Raw genomic sequence first — 18,337 nt, 5'->3', positions numbered from 1 at the left:
TCTTTAACTGCATCTTCTTACTTATGCATTTTACAGGAGCCCTGTGATAAAACACTATGCATAAACCAACGCCTGTGCACTGCGTGTTCAAAGGCCAGATTTTATTAGTAAGATGAACCATCCAATCACCTACTGTCCCAGCAAATTCTCAATCTTAATGTGACTTCATGCCGCACATTTCAGTTTTCCCTTAATCAGAGTTAGCGCATGTGGAGAAATGCCTGTGATGCATGAAGGTCTCCAATGTTTCGCAGCAGGCGTCTGTAACGTCGCTGCGGGAGCTCCTCGGTCAATGCTTAAGCTTCGCATCTACATGCAAATCAAGTGCCTAATATTTCCAAGTGTCTCAGCATTGACTGATTGAGCAGAAACGGAGCCGCACATGTGCAGACAGAGCCGAGCCAAATGCACAGCCATGCTTTCATAATACTGCTGACTCCAGACCAGCTGAATCCCAGCACGAACTTCATGACTTGTAATCAGATGAGGACGGTCCTCAAACACACACACACACACACACACACACACACACACACACACACACACACACACACACACACACACACACACACACACACACACACACACACACACACACACACACACACACAAACACAAACACAAACACAAACACACACACACACACACACACACACACACACAATTGCTCTCTATAAGCCCCTTCCGTCTCGATCTTTCTCTCCTTGATGTTGTTTGTGTTGTTTATGAGCTTGACCTTGTGTACTGTATAACCGTGACATGAGATTTAGTTATTGATCTGAATGAAGCTGGAAACACTTTTAAAGCTATAGCGGTTACTCAAACAGTACACACACCATTTTTTTTCCTTGATTGTTCAAACTAAGGCAGCATGGTGGCTTAGTGGTTAGCACTGTCGCCTCACAGCAAGAAGGTCACTGGTTCGAGTCCCTGCTGGGCCAGTTAGCATTTCTGTGTGGAGTTTGCATGTTATCCCCGTGTTGGCATGGGTTTTCTCCGGGTGCTCCGGTTTTCAAGACATGCGCTATAGGGGAATTGAACAAACTAAATTGGTCATAATGTAGGTATGGGTGTTTTCCGGTACTGGGTTGCAGCTAGAAGAGCATGATGCTGGATAAGTTGGCAATTTATTCCACTGTGGCGACCCCTGATGAATAAAGGGACTAAGCCGAAGGAAAATTAATGAATGAATGAACTGCAAAAATGTCCATTGGCTGGCTGGCTACAGGCCTGCATACATATTTTACATTTACACATTTTATTTACAGAATTTAAATGGATAGTTCACCCAAAATTGGGTCAATGGGTAAACCAGCATTTAAAAAATCATCTTTCGTGTTCAACAGTAGAAAGAAACTCATGAAGATTTAAACCACACGAGGGAAAGTTAATGATGAGGTCATTTATATATTTTTGGGTGTACTAGCACTTTAAGGTTTGAAAATATGCAATATTTTGCACTGACCTACTGTAATTTTCTGCAAATAATTGCTTTACATCAGGGGTGACAAATGTACAGCCGGATCAGGGCTGCAAATAGGTTTAATCCAGCTCACAAGAGGATTATTTAAAGTATAAAAATCATGAACATTTACATTAGATGTCGCCTGCGCTGTTGTTGTCTATTGAAAGAAATGCGTCAATAGAGCCGCCATTTTAGTACAGGATACACTCTCAGAAATAAAGGTACAAGAGCTGTCACTAGGGTGGTACCTTTTCAAAAGGTACATATTTGTATTTAAAGGGCCATGAAACCCCCTCGTTTCAGCAGGGTGTTTTCACACCTCTACTTTGGAAAAAGTCAGAAAAGTGGGCGTGTCCAGCTCTGTTTAGGGGGAGTGTCGGAGGAACTAAAGTGGGAGGGTGTGGGAGTGTCTATTTGGGCACGCACGAGTTTCCGTCAAAATACTCACACACAGTAGAAAGTGATGGTGTTTAACCTACATGGACATCTGTAGTGGAATTATTTGCCAAATTATTAAATGGTGGACTTTAACTGCAGTTTGGCTCTTTCATTCAGGGAATTCATTCATGCCCTTCGCGACAAACGAGATATTTGATTCGAGGATCTGCTCTAAGCGTGTATTTTTCATTCAATGTTTGATGCCGCACGGCGAATGAGAGAAAAAAAATTCTGCATTTCCCGGAAACTTAGATGCACACGGCAGGTAGCGTCAGAAAGCCGCGTGTGTTATTCCGGTCACTAAATGCGGTTAAAAACCCTACACGAGGTTAAAGTTTGGTTGTGGTCCTAACATGTTACGGTAGTTAACTGAATAAACAAAGAGCACTGGTCGCTCACTTACCAAATCTGTAGAGACAGGACAATCACCAACAACTAGAGCCGCGTCTTTATGAAGAGAATACTACAAGCTAATCCGGATTTCAGCGTTTGCAGATGAGAACAGCTCTCAGGTAAACAATAATCCTCCTTAGACACGTAAGTTATTGTTGTCGCGCGTCGCGTACACTGTTAATCCACACGTGAGTCTGAGCTCTCACAGAGAGAAAAAGAAAACGAAACTTAACGGCAGCAAACTATAAAAGCAACACTTCACGCTTGTTTTGCCAACACAACGTGGCGTCTATGTCGTGTAAACACAGTAATGAATATTAATGAAGTTGCACAATAGAGCGCGCTGATTGGTTTGAACCAAGCCTTACTCATGCATTAATGCAGCACACTGTAAGACGTAATAAGACACACTCTGGCACAGACGCCCAGGCTGCACGCTGGAATACAGGCTATTATGTCATGACCGTGACGCAGCTTCAAAAATTAGTTTCAAACAGGAAGTACGAATTTGCTTGAAATAACGCAAAAACAACCAATTTACACTTTTTAGTGAAATATAGGTGTCTTAATAGTGTTTTTAGCAGTGTGGGACACATATACGACTGTCAACAGCTCAAAATATGTGTTTTGGTGTTTCGTGACCCTTTAAAGGGCATATCTTCGTACCTCAAAGGTACAGTATGTCAAAGTGAGCACACCCCTCCTATTTCTGCAAATATTTATTTATAACTTTTCATAGGACAACACTGCAGAAATGACTCCGACACAATGAATAGTAGTCAGTGTAAAGTGTTTATAGCAGTGTAAATGTATTGTCCTCTCCGAATAACTCGGATACCCGAGACAGTGTAACACTTATGAGTTACATGACACAGGGAGAGAAAAATGACTAATTGTGCTCAATTTTGACATTTTCACTTAGGGGTGTACTCACTTTTGTTGCCAGGGGTTCAGTTATTATTGGCTGTATTTGTAGTTATTTTGAGAGGACAATAAATTTACACTGCTATACACACTTTACACTGACTACTTTTCATTGTGTTAAAGAGTCATTTCTGCAGTGTTGTTCTATAAAAAGTTATGAATAAATATTTGCAGAAGTAGGAGGGGTGTAGTCACTTTTGTGACATACTGTATATATTATACCTAAACATTTCAAGAGGTAATTTTTTGTACTTTTTAGGTACTAATATGTACCCTCGAGGAATTAATAGGGGCCCTTTAAGCACAAATATGTACCTTTCAAAAAGGTACCACCCCAGTGACAGCTCTTGTACCTTTATTTTCTGAGAGTGTAGCGCTCTTTTGAAATGAATGCAGGGTCAAGGTGCAATAGAGGAATGGCCATCCAGACCCCATACATATGTATACATATATCTATGATCAGGAGTTTTCCCGGTGGTCAGTAAGCAAATTTTTTTTAGATTAGGAAAATTATCATTTTACATCACCTTTCTACATCGATGGACAAGTGACCAAACAGGCATTGCCGACAAAGAGCGTGTATTTGTGTCTATTTGATCTAATCCGCGTCCTGAAACACACCCTCTCTCCTCCTTTCACTTCTCATTCTAACGGAGGGAGCATTTCATTTGTGAATGAATCTTCGTTATGAACGACTCGTTCACTTAGCCAACAATAATACAAGTTTCTGACACCGCAGCATCTTGTTGAAATATTTTATTTACATCGTTTGCTTATTTTATTCAACAAAACTAGTGCTACTTTGCCTTCTGGTGAATATAGAAATTGTATTATCATTAATAATGTTCGTAACATCAAAAGTTTGTAACATACAAAAGCAAAACCAAATTAGTTTTTGAAAGGACAAAGGACTGCGTTCAGTGAAGGATTATTATGTAGAGGACAAACCGGCGAAATTTGACTACTTTTGTCTCTCACAATTACACTTTTTTTGTTATTTACAGGTGCGTCAATTTTCCTTAGAGCGAGGAAGTCTCTCTTGATCATGATCTATACAAGCTTTTGAGGCAGTGCTTAATAGAGAAACATTTAGTGACCAAATTTATAAACGTGTATACTGCACACCTTAAAGATTCTTGGAAGAGGGAATTAGGAACTGACATTTCATCCTCTACTTGGGAAGAGGGACTGAGTCATGTTCATTCTTGCTCTATAAATGTAAGACTACAGCTCATACAATTTAAAGTGATGCATAGATTACACTATACTAAAGCCAAACTTAATAAGCTGTAGTCAAAGTAGGCAAAGGTGCAGTAAGGACCTATGGTCAGATATTCTGGTCCTGTCCAGAAGTATCTGAATTTTGGAAAAGTATCTTCGGACTTTACTCCCAGGCTTTGAAATGGACATTTAAATTGATGTGGAAATATGTTTGGATGGTCAGACCAGGCTCTAACTTGGCCTAAACATCAACAACTCTCCCTTATGTTTGGCATGGTGCTGGCCAAGAGAGTGATTCTGATGGAGTGGAAATCCACGACACCTCCACAATTTTTTTAATGGTTAGCTGAAATGGTTTCTGCCCTAAAACTGGAAAGGTTGCGTTTCTCTATATTTAGCAAACAGAAGTTGTATGACAAAATATGGGCCCCTTTCCTTAGATGTATAGGTTAATTATGTTTTTTTTTTTGGCAATATTTTTTTCCTCTCTTTCATTTTTACATGTTGTAAGACTTGAGGTACCACAAATATTTTGATGTTTTTAACAATTCAAACATGAGCTGAAAACACAGAGACAATCAGTTCCACAACCCAGCAGGTGGGAATGCGGGAAAACCAGCTCCTCTCCTTTCCTTCATTTAAATTTGAAACATCTCTGTTTAATGACCAAGACTGACATGCTTGCGTTTAAGAGATTGTATACTCGGGCAGTACAAGACTCAGGATGTTATAAGAATCCGAATGAACAAGAATAATATAAAATAGCGAATCAAAGAGAATATTCAATTATAATCTAAAGTAATATTAAAAATAATAATAATAATAATCTTATCAATGTTTTATAATTAGTCAGATAAAACGAGGATAATTATATTAATATTCTAAACCACCTCATACGAAAATTGGAGTCAGATATGAGTTAAGTTTAAAGTAAATCAACATTGTGCACTGGTAAGGCCAAACATGCAGTGAACCTTCGTCCACCAGTGGACTAACTGGCTGGACCCTACAATGTCAGTCAATTTTGTAACTTATTCTATCAGTCTTTCAGAGATTTTTTTATTGTTTTTATTATTTTTTTTCTTCATTTTTTTATGGTGCTGTATAATTGCTGTATTGTTTGCTAGTCTTTTGGTGCATGTTCTAGTTAGTATTGGGTAATAACACAGAGATAATTTTGTTAACATGTGTGATATACACTATTTGGTGTTATGTTTTTACAAAAACTTCTATAAATAAAGTAAACTAAAAAATAAAAAAATAAAAAAACTAAATCTTACCTATTAAAGTGTTCTGACTTTATACTTTGTGTTCTTTGTGTACTCATTACTACACCCGTACACAGAGCTAAAGTCCAGCATCTTCAGATTGGCTATAGTCTTGACTAGTGCGGTTGAATGACTTTTGTCCTGGGAGCACTGTAGAAATGTGGCAGAGCTACTGACACATGCTCAGCGTCTGTATGCGATATCAAGTGTATATATCTATGTATAAAAAAAGAGTTGCGATTTTTCAGTAAAAGAAACCACTGTTACAATTATGTCCATTGAATGGAGCAATTGCAAACTACTAATTTCACCCAATCCAGAAGCCTGAATCAGCATCAGTTTGCCAGCCTTGTCAGAGTGAAAGATCATATCTATGCCCTGCCATGCCACACTGAGGTGTTCTCACAAGGAAACGTAACTATTTTACTATAACTTCAGTCATTTAAAAATGTATGCTTTTAAAAAGGAGGCGTGGCACCCAACCACACTCCTAAACCCAACCATCATTGGTGGATAAGCAAATCATTCTAAACTGTACGAATGAGATCGTACAAAGTCATATGAATAAGCCACTAAATCAAAAAGTTACGAATTGCCGTGAGATCGGGCTGTCCTCAGGCTCCAGCTTTATGCTTTATGTTAATCATATTAACACAAAGAAAACAATCTGAAGTTGCTGTTTTTAGAGTTATTTATACCATGATTCCAGCCCACTTGGGAATAGATTTTTTCTTTTATGTGGCCCCTGAGCTAAAATGAGTTTGACACCCCTGCTCTACATGATAATATCACTGAAAACTGTATGTCACCTTTATCAGTAATATATTAAACCAAACACAAACAAACAAAATCAAATCCAGATAACCAATGATAACTCAGAAGTGTGAAGTTCTGTAAAACTCATGAAAGCGTTCCTGAAAAGCAGCGTGTGTGAGCTGCTGTGCGTCTCTCAGGAGTGAAGAGAGTGTGTGTTGGTTGGGTGCCAGAGACAGAGGTGACCCTGTCAAACACTCTGCCTCTTTAATTAGTGCGAACGCCCTGAGGATGTGCTGATTACTCCTTTCATTACGGCTGCTAAGAGCTCAAGAGCACACCACTGACAATTATCCGCTCGTGTCGCTGTCAGCCTGAGCTTGAAAAATCAATTGATAAAGCGTCGATTGGCCAAAATCATGCAAAATATGCAAGGATCTGAGTGGAAAAAGCTTAATGCGATTTGCTCAAAGTGGTTCTGAACTACAGTGCAGGTGGTCTCATGGTGACACCACTATCAGTCAATCGGATTTTAATGTCAGGTTTAATGTACAGTTCAAGTCACAATGATTAGCCCTCCTGTGATTTTTTCTTCTTTTTTTACATACTTCTAAAACTATGATTAACAGAGCAAGAATTTTTTCACAGTCTTTTCTATAACATTTTTCTTTTGGAAAAAGTCTTAGTTGTTTTATTAGCCCTCTTTAGCAATATTTATTTTTTATTGTCTACAGAACCACTGCTATACAATAACTTGCGTAATTACCCTAACTTGCCTAGTTAACCTAATTACCCTGTTAAGCCTTTAAATGTCACTTTAAGCTGAATACTATACCCTGAAAAAAAATTCTATTATATTAATATTATGTACTGTCTTAATGGCAAAGATATTTGTTTAAAAATGATGTTTAAAAATGTGTTGAAAAAATCTCCTCTTTGTTACACAGAAATTGAGGAAAAAAACATAATTCAGAAAGGGTTAATAATAGGTTGTTTTCACATGACGTCATTGATGATGTGCGAAGTTCAGATGGAGGGCAGTGAGTGATTCTTCTACTTAGGAATCGCAATCACAACATCAAAATGTGTCTGTTTTATGTTGTTTATAATGGTTTAAATTGGGCAAAATAAAAAATGCCGAACAGCTTTTACAGACTTCCAGAAGTTTTTGCTCATAAAAGGGAGAAAGTTTAAGAAACTGACTGAAAAACAAAAGGCAGCCTGTAAAAAAAACATTTATTCAATACATCCATGTGTGCACTTTTTTTGAACGCGTTCATTTGACAGCACTAATAAAGATTATATACAGGTCTATGTGTATTATATGTTAATGTGTATATAAAACAACATGCAAACTCTACACAGAAATGCCAACTGACCCAGCCGAGACTCAAACCAGTGACTTTCTTGCTGTGAGGCGACAGCACTACCTACTGCGTGAGGCGTCGCCCTATTTTATATAATTTTTCTATATTGATATTGTGGAGCCATAGTACTTATATAGGAATTTACACTAAACAGACTTCACTTAATACACTTTATTGAACATTATGCACATTATTACAGACATAGACATCACCTTTTTGGAAGGACACTACAGTATATAGTAAGTAACGTACTGTAAAACTGCCGTTTATAAACTGTCCGCCCTATACACAACACCTTAACTTTTATGATTTTGACTGTAATGTAATAATGTGCACCTTTTCTTAAGCTGCTGCTTTGGAATGATAATTACTGAACTGAATTTCAATAACAGAAATGTATTTAAATATATATATTATATGAATTATATGAAACTACAATTATGTAGAGCACATATAACTTTCTCTGGTCAGCCATACTTTCACACAGTACAAACTACAGAAATGAAGCCTGAAACACAACCTTCAGATAGTTTGTTCCCCTGTTTACAGAGATGAACACATCAGCTGCTCCTCAGCGAGGGGGAGGACAGTCAAGGACAAACTAAAAATCCATCGCTGCAACCTTGAGCTGCTGTTTTTGGCCAATTAAAGCTGCGTTCTGGCTCTGCTCCACCACATCTTACTGTACTGTCAGTGTCAAGGCATTATCCTGACTAGGAAATGAGGAATTCTGGGATTGAAGGCAACGGTCGACCTCTTAGAAGTATTTACTAGTCGACTGGAGAGGTCAGTTTGCTGAGAAGGGCACAGAGCAATTGAGATCAGCGTAATATAAGCTGTTTCATGTGCACTTTCAGCAGAACATATATGTGAGCACAGTCGACTTTAAACAAGGGTTATAATGAATGCTTACTGTCTATATAGGTGACTGGGGAGAGTTGTCAAAAGGGCAAAAGTGCTTTCTGAGACAGTGCATGCCTACTCAAGAAAGGACTGCGTATTTTAAAATAATCTAAGCACAAGTGCTGAAATGCAATGGTGGAAATTGTTAGAATTTAAATTGAAGATTTGCATACATAGGTGGAAGCAAAATTACTAGCCCTCCTGTGAAATGTGTTTTTCTTTTTAAAATATTTCCTGAGCGATGATGTTTCACACAGAGAAATTTTAAAGCATTTTTTAAACATAATAGTTTTCAATCATTCATTGTCCTTCGGCTTAGTCTCTATTTCAGGGGTCACCAACACCAACCGCCAAACATTCCAGCATACGTTTTACACAGCGAATGCCCTTCCAGCCACAACCCAGTACTGGGAAACACCATACACACACTCATACACTATGACCAATTGAATTTATTCAATTCACCTATAGCACATGTCTTCAGACTGTGAGGGAAACCGGCGCACCAAGGAAACCCACGCCAACACAGGGAGAACATGCAAACTCCACACAGAAACGCCAGCTGACACAGCTGGGACTCAACCAGCGACCTTTTTGCTGTAAGGTGATAGTGCTAACCACAGAGTTGTTCTGTAGATAATAATTTAAAAAAAAAATTATAATCTTGACTTAATTTTTTGAAAATTGCTATAATATAAATAAGACTTTATCCAGAAAAAACAATCAATAAAAAAAAATAATAATAAATAAATAAATATATATATATATATATATATATATATATATATATATATATATATATGAAAAATACTGTGAAAGTTTCCTTGCTCTGTTTACTACATAAATATTTGAAGAAGAAAAATAAAATTTCACAGAAGGGCTGTCACGATCACCAGGCCTTGCAGATCACTGGACATCACTCGGACTACAAGTCTGCCACTGAAATGAACTACAAATCCCATCATGCACCTCACACAAACACCAGTTCCAGTTTTCTCTCTGATTGCACACACACACAGCTGGAAGCTCATCATAGACTGATTACTAGGACTTTAAAGACAACTCATCAACAATCACTCTTTGCTTGGTCTTGTTTACCTGTAACATAAAAAGCATTACCCTTGTCTAGTCTTGCCGTGCCTTTTGATCCTTGCCTTGCTTCTTGTTTATGCTGTTTGCTGCCTGTACCGACCTTTTCGCTAGTGGTGGGCCAAGCAAGGCTTCACGAAACACTGAAATAGTCTAAGAAAATGTGTCGAAGCTTTGAAATGTTTTAGAACCCATCTCTACAGTGACACCTAGTCAGCTATCCCTACTTTTCGCCTGTGACCTGACCACGACTTCTCTCTGGATTACCCTCATGCTAATGTTTGCTACTGTTTGACCAATTCCTGTTCCTGCAGGTTTACCAAGTCAAATTTAAGACCTTTAAAAGACCATTATGAATGAAAATTCTGACTTATACTAGGCTAAATGCTAAAGTTTTTTTTAGTTGGTAGAGCAAGTTTTTACTTGCCCCATCAAAAAAGTAAATTATAAAACAATTTCTGAGCAACATATTTTAAATAATGTTAGGACTAAAAGCAAGTATACATATACATTTTTTCAACATACATTTTTTAAATATAATAAAAACTCTTGTTAAATGTATGCACAAAAGTCTGGCCAGGTCAGTGTCCTCACCACATGGTTGATAAATACACTGAGAACTTTTAAACAAATATTATTGTAAGGATGACAATTAAACCATATTGGTAAATATAAATTAAGATTTAATGAAAACATATTTATTGCAGGTGATTAGTTGGGTGTTGGCATTACATGGAAATGGAAAAATTAAGAACCCTTTAAAATGATTTCAAACCTTCAAGGCCACATTTCAATTAATTTAAACCTTCTTAAGGCATAACATTTAGTTTTTAAAATTTAAGACTTTTTAAGACCCATCAGACACCCTGTGTATACATCTACTTTATTTCAATTTTAAAAAAAATTATTTTATCATCCTGCATTAATAAAACAAAGAACTCCTTATGCCAACTGAGCCCTTAAATTGTTTGTAAAACTGTGTCACTTTCAATACAGTGCAACAATTTATGCAAGAAGGCATTTATGAATGATTTACACAAATCTGTTCTGTTCATTGTTTATGAATGAGGCCAAAGTGTGTGCTAAATAAACTACTGCTTCTCTTTTTAAGACTGTGTACGTATTATATGCGTTTATACAGGTAATTTCTTTCAAAAAATAAACCCTACCTAAAATAATTTGACACAGTCTTTAATATTTTCAGATAAACTCAACACACAACACAACATGCATTTGATTTACAGATGTAATGGCCAGTAAATCTGTATTTTAAAGTGTTTTTCAATTTAATTAATTAACTACCGTTAACATTAATCTGCAATTTGTCATAAATCTCTGAAGGAGCTTTAAAATTAATTGATTTCATATTAAATCAGGGAAGGCAGAGCTCTGGGATTTGTGATCGATGACTTCAGCTCATCAATACTCACAGTCACAGAAGATTTTCATCAGCCGTGCCACCAATTTATTTCATGCCTAGATACAATTATCAATATTCCAGTGATTTACTTGCAGCCTGCACCTAAATATGTGCATAGTGTGTGTGTGTGTTTTGTGTGTGTGTCCTCGCACCTTTATATTTGCAGTTTTTCATTCATCCTGAACCAAAAGCCAATTCCACCTGGTAACCTGTAAATAAAGTACAGCATTAAACACTATAGTTGCTATAGTCTCATGCATTTCATTAAAACATACATGAAACACATCATGAAAATCTGACTTAATCTATGTGTAAGTGCTATGATCAGGTCCCTGGGGCATCTACCATCCCAGAAAACAAGAAAAAAAAAAACGGACTACCTAGTAACTTTGACTTGGTAAGCCTTTCGCTGCAAGCATGTGAAAAAAATGCTGTTTAGATTTCGCTTTCCTAATTATATTGTAATGGGATCTTATTATATTAGTGACTCTTAATCAGCATATTAAACAGCAAGACCATTTCCTGGCTATAGCAGCTAGAGATTTACTATATCCATGACAGAAAATAATAATAATAATACAAATGTTTAAACAAACAGTGGCGCAGTAGGTAGTGCTGTTGCCTCACAGCAAGAAGGTCGCTGGTTCGATCCTCGTCTTAGCTGGTGTTCCTGTGTGGAGTTTGCATGTTCTCCCTGCATTCGCTTGGGTTTGCTCCGGGTGCTCTGGTTTCCCCCACAGTCCGGATTAATAAAGGGACTAAGCCGACCAGAAAATGAATGAACGTGCTGAAGAATTTCAGCACACACAGTTCATATCCACATCTGAACGAGCGGCACCTGTGTGCTAATCACGTCACCTCCAACTTGTATTTTGAACACACGCACTCAACGCAGATAGGCTGGGACACCACACTCACACTGCCAATAGACTTGAACACCACACACACACACTCACAGCCCATAGGTTTGGACGTCACATGTAGACAGCAGCCAGCATTTTTAAATCATATGAATAGGTTTAGCATAACATTCATTCATTCATTTTCTTTTCGGTTTAGTTATTAATCCAGGGTCGCCACAGTGGAATGAACTGCCAACTTATCCAGCATGTTTTTTTTAATGCAGCGGACGCCCTTCCAGCCCATCTCTGAGAAACATCCACACACAATCATTCACACTCATAGACTACAGACAATTTAGCCTACGCAATTCATCTGTACCCCATGTCTTTGTACTGTGGGGGAAAAGCGGAGCACCCGTAGCAAACCCACGCGAATGCAGGGAGAACATGCAAACTCCACACAGAAACGCCAACTGACCCAGCTAAGGCTCAAACCAGCGACCTTCTTGCTGTAAGGCGACAGCACTACCTACAGCGCCACTGCGTCGCATGCAGCATAACATCTCCCCATTAAAAAAATCAAAGAGCTCAAATTACCCATTAAAACACCAACAGCGCTCCAAATGATGATCATTTAAAAGCTGAACAATGGAAGCAGCAAGTGCTTCATAACGCCTGCTTCAGAATGGGTAATGAACAACACAATCTCAGGGTTCATCTGACGGACACCTCAGTCTGGACCAATCCTCATAAATCCCCTCAAGGTTTGTCAGATTTCAAATCATATTTCTGGGGCTTCTAAACAAGCATCTGCCATTGGGATGAATTGGATCACTAATAGACCTTCACTCTGGAGCAGGGGTGGGCAAACTTGGTCCTGCCGGTGTCCTGCATAGTTAAGCTGCGGTCACATTAAAGTTTGTATGTGCGAAATTCTGTCGTATGGCAAAAACACGAGCGATTGCTCCATGTTTTAAATTTCTGAACATTTAAAATATGGAGCAATCGCTTACTTTTTAAATGTCCAATCATCTTATTTAATCCCGCTCCATTTCACAGCACCGCACACACAAACTCTAGTGTGACCGCAGCTTAAGCCGAGTACAGACTGCATGATTTTCAAAGTAGTCGTGTCACAGATGTTTTCACACTGCATGAATATCTGGGCAAGTGTTTTGTCACTGCTTTGTTTACACTGCAAGATGGATCGGCGACAGGGGCTTTCACATTGCATGACTTTACAATAGGAAGAATCGCCGACAACTTCGTCCAAACTACGTGTCACAGCCAAAAACACGTAGTATTTCTTTTGTTATTACTACATAATGAGAAAGAAGCCTGGGGTAGAAAATGTACATATTTGCTCACCTGGATTTGAAGGGAATTAGCCATTTCTCCTCAACTTTCTTTTTTAACTTTCTGTATAAAACGTCAAACAGACACGGGTGCTCCTATCAAACCTTTACTAGTTTTTCCTCCATTTCTTGGATCCAAATAAACCAAAAATGAGCGCTTTTAACTTCTCCCCCAGCCTCCCACTCGCCTGCAGGTACACACACAAGTGAATGCTGCTCTCTCATAGGCTGTAGGCGATCGCCAATGTTATTTTCAGTCAAAACTTATTTTACACGGCATGATTTAAATCGCCGACAACTCCAGATATTCAGCACGCCAAATATCTCACAGGCATCGGCGGCTCATCTGCGATTCTCTCAGATCGCGACTTTGATAGTTCATACTGTGTGATTGTCACTCACGTGCACCAGCACCGATTTGCCTGTGATTTCAGGGATTTGTCGGCGAGACAAAATCTGGGCTAAAATCATGCAGTCTGAACTAGACATTAAGCTGCTGTCACAATGGGCTTTTCTTCCCATAGACTTCCATTCATACGCACGCAAATGCGTCAGACCGGAAACGCAGGGTCATCCTTCAAGTTTCGCAGGTTGCTGCGGTGCAAAGTTCAAGCTTGGGGAACTCTGACCTGCGAAATCGCAGACTGCGTGAGACCAACCGAGAACCAAAACATGACCTCTCTGGACAGAAATTTAAAACATGGAGCAATTGCTTGCTTTTTAAATGTATAATCATCTTGTTTAATCGAGCCCCTTTTCGCAGAGCCGTACGACAGAATTTCGCAAACTCAAACTCTGGTGTGACCAGTTTGATAATGCAAAATTTAATTAATGAAAATAAATGAATGAATCCTAAATTAAAATACAAAAAATGTGCTCCATTAAAACAAATTTTTAGTGTCAATTTTAGGATCAACAAAGCTTCAGAAAGCATGGCAAACGTTCTCTCTGTCATGAGTCATAGTAACAGCTTCAGGACAGGGAAACTCATCCTTATTCCACAGCTCAATATTGCTCTCCGGCCTTGAGATGCATGTGAAGCTCATACAGGAGTGTTTATTATTGAGAGCTGCTCTTTTAGCTTTCATAAACCAAGGTTACTGCAATGTCACATTTGATGTGCTTTATGTCTAGAGGAAGAGAGGCTGAAAACTACAGACGGGGGAGTTAATATGATTTGTAATTTTACAAAGCAATCTCATAGGGACTCCAATAAGGGCCCCAACCCTTATTGACTTTACATGCATCCTGTCTGTGAATGGATCTTGTTTAACATGTTAATAGCTTATTAAGTATAGCAATATTTATTTTACCCCAAACTCATACGGAGATACGGTGCTGCACCTACAACAAACACGCAAGATACAACACCAACACCACACACACTCACCTCTTTTTCTCAGCTCTCTGAGTCTGAGGTGTCCAAACTTGTGCTATCTAGCCATGCAACCACCTGTCCACTCGATCCCATTCCCTCTCATCTCTTGCAAGCCATCTCTCCTGCAGTCATACCAACACTGACTCACATAATTAACACATCTCTTGACTCTGGTTTATTCCCCACTACATTTAAGCAGGCTAGGGTAACCCCACTGCTAAAGAAACCCAACCTGGACCATACGCTACTTGAAAACTACAGACCAGTATCCCTGCTTCCATTCATGGCCAAGATTCTGGAGAAAGTAGTGTTCAATCAAGTCCTGGACTTTCTTACTCAAAACAATCTCATGGACAACAAGCAATCCGGCTTTAAGAAAGGCCACTCAACTGAGACTGCCCTGCTCTCGGTCGTGGAGGATCTCAGACTGGCTAAAGCAGACTCTAAATCATCAGTCCTCATTTTGCTGGACTTGTCAGCTGCTTTTGACACTGTCAACCACCAGATCCTGCTATCTACGCTTGAGTCACTGGGCGTTGCGGGCACTGTTATACAATAGTTCAGATCTTACCTCTCTGACAGGTCATTCAGGGTGTCTTGGAGGGGAGAGGTGTCCAACCTACAGCATCTAAACACTGGGGTACCTCAAGGCTCTGTTCTTGGGCCACTTCTCTTCTCCATCTACACATCATCTCTAGGACCAGTCATCCAGAGACATGGATTCTCCTACCACTGCTATGCTGATGATACCCAGCTATACCTCTCTTTTCATCCTGATGATCCCTCGGTTCCAGCTCGTATCTCAGCCTGCCTGTTGGATATTTCACACTGGATGAAAGATCATCATCTTCAGCTGAACCTCGCAAAAACGGAAATGCTTGTAGTTTCTGCCAACCCGACTCTACACCATAACTTTTCAATCCAGATGGATGGGGCAACCATTACTGCATCCAAAATGGTGAAAAGCCTTGGAGTAACGATTGATGACCAACTAAACTTCTCTGACCACATTTCTAGAACTGCTCGATCGTGCAGATTTGCACTCTATAACATCAGAAAGATCCGACCCTTCTTATCTGAACATGCAGCTCAACTCCTTGTTCAAGCTCTTGTTCTCTCCAAACTGGATTACTGCAACTCTCTACTAGCTGGGCTTCCAGCTAACTCTATCAAGCCTCTTCAACTGCTCCAGAATGCAGCAGCACGAGTGGTCTTCAATGAACCTAAACGAGCACATGTCACTCCGCTGCTAGTCCGTTTGCACTGGCTGCCAGTTGCTGCTCGCATCAAATTCAAAACTCTGATGTTTGCCTACAAAGTGACTTCTGGCCTAGCACCTTCTTATCTGCACTCACTTCTGCAGATCTATGTGCCCTCCAGAAACTTGCGTTCTGTGAATGAACGTCGCCTCGTGGTTCCATCCCAAAGAGGGAAAAAATCACTTTCGCGAACGCTCACGCTCAATCTGCCCAGTTGGTGGAATGAACTCCCTAACTGCATCAGAACAGCAGAGTCACTCGCTATTTTCAAGAAACGACTAAAAACTCAACTATTTAGTCTCCACTTCACTTCCTAATCTGCAATTGCCTCTTTGAATATCACACTAACTGTACAAAAAAAAAAAAAAAAAAAAAAAAAAAAAAAAAAAAAACTACTAACACTTCCCTTCTTAGACTTTACAGACCTGAAACTTGCCTTTAGTACTTATTCATTGTTGCTCTTAGTTGTGTAAATTGCTTCCTTGTCCTCATTTGTAAGTCGCTTTGGATAAAAGCGTCTGCTAAATGACTAAATGTAAATGTAGATTATAGCTTTTAATTTCAACCATTTTGGAAGATATTGCAGCCCATATTGCAGACTGACTCTGTTACATGAGTTCTAAAGAAGGATATAGCATACTTTAAAGCACTCCCTGCTGAAAAATCCAGCCTAAACCAGCCTTGAACAGGCTGGTTTTAGAGGGGTTTTGGCCATTTCCAGGCTGGTTTCCAGCCATTTCCAGTCTGGTCTTAGCTGGTCAGGCTGGAAAATGACCAACTTAAACCAGCTTGACCAGCCTGGATTAAGCTGGTTTTGGATGGGCACCCAGCCTGGCTAGGCTGGTCAAGCTGGTTTTAGCTGGTCATCTCCCAGCCTGACCAGCTAAGACAAGGCTGGAAATGGCTGGAAACCAGCCTGGAAATGGCCAAAACCCCTCTAAAACCAGCCAGGTCGACCAGCTAAAACCAGCCAAACAGCCTAGGCTGGTTTAAGCTGGTATTTACAGCAGGGCTGATAGAAAAAAAAACATGTGACTTAATCTAAGTGATGTCACTTCATATGGCGGGAAACTCTGGAAGGCATTGAAGCATGTCATCATTCTTCTCTAATAATTTCTGCTAATTGTTAAGGGTCATCACAGTGGTGCAGTGGGTAGCACAATCGCCTCACAGCAAGAAGGTCGCTGGTTCAAGTCCCAGCTGGGTCAGTTGGCATTCCTGTGTGGAGTTTGCATTTTCTTCAAGGGTTGGCATGGGTTTCCTCCAGGTGCTCCCATTTTCCCCCACAGGTTAGTATCTTGAGCTTATGCTCAAAATGGTTTCCATTACTTTATTTTTACATTGATAATGGATTCATTTTACAATGGATTGGTTAGCATAGTGCTAAAGCACATAATGGTTGACAATGTCTATGGTTCAGAAAGTTTAACAAGTTAATCAACAACTAGTAACAGATTCACGTGTTTTCCTGTCACATGTATATATTATTTGACATAATTAATGGATTTAAATTAATGTAGATTGGTTAGCATCTTAAGCTAAAGCACAACATGGTTTAAAATGTCAACTCTGTACCGATTTAAAAAGTTTAACAATGTAATGTAATTTGGATTTCATCCACTTGGATGATGCGACGACTGCCACAGGACAACGGCACCAGTGCGCCCACTACACACCAGCTATTGGTGGAGTGGAGAGACAGTGAAAGAGTCAGTTTGGTGGATGAGGATGATTGGGAGGCCATGATCATAAGGGCTGATAGAATGACTTTGGCCGAGACACCGTGGTTACACTCCTACTCTTTCCGAGAAGTGCCATGGGATTTTTTTAATGACCACAGAGAATCAGGACCTCGATTTAACGTCTCATCCGAGAGACGGCGCCCACTGACAGTGTAGTGTCCCCTTCACTATACTGGGGCATTAGGACTCACACAGACCACAGGTTGAGCGCCCCTGCTGGCCTCACTAACACCACTTCCAACAGCAACCTAGTTTTCCCATGTGGTCTCCCATCCAGGTACTGACCAGGCTCAGCCCTGCTTAGCTTCAGTGAGTAACCGGTCTGTTTAACAATGAGTTAAACAACTAGTAACAATTCTTAAATGTGACAGGAAAACATTCTGATCTATTTTGCATAATTAATATGGGTTCAGTTCGCTGCAAATTGGTTAGCTAAAGCACAAAGTGGTTTAAAATGTTAACTTCGTTATTGTCAACTCCGTTTCGGTTCAGAAAATTTAACAATAAGTTACAGATTCAA

The 18,337-nt window shown here is 39.5% G+C and overlaps 1 protein-coding gene across 2 annotated transcripts in view; it reads right to left on the bottom strand.

Annotated features, from left to right (window-relative positions):
• The window catches only part of tjp2b (tight junction protein 2b (zona occludens 2)), a 201,423-nt gene that overhangs the window by 178,709 nt on the left and 4,377 nt on the right, over positions 1-18,337 (bottom strand). For both annotated transcript variants that reach the window (XM_073909317.1, XM_073909323.1), the window contains exon 2: positions 11,394-11,450. The gene's annotated coding sequence lies outside the window, so the exon portion shown is untranslated. The remainder of the gene's footprint in view (positions 1-11,393; positions 11,451-18,337) is intronic.

The sequence above is a fragment of the Danio rerio genome, chromosome 8 (assembly GCF_049306965.1).
Source record: "Danio rerio strain Tuebingen ecotype United States chromosome 8, GRCz12tu, whole genome shotgun sequence".
Classification (NCBI taxonomy): Eukaryota; Metazoa; Chordata; class Actinopteri; order Cypriniformes; family Danionidae; genus Danio; species Danio rerio.
Note: the sequence above shows the minus strand (reverse complement) of the source record. Positions and strands in the feature narration are given on the sequence as shown.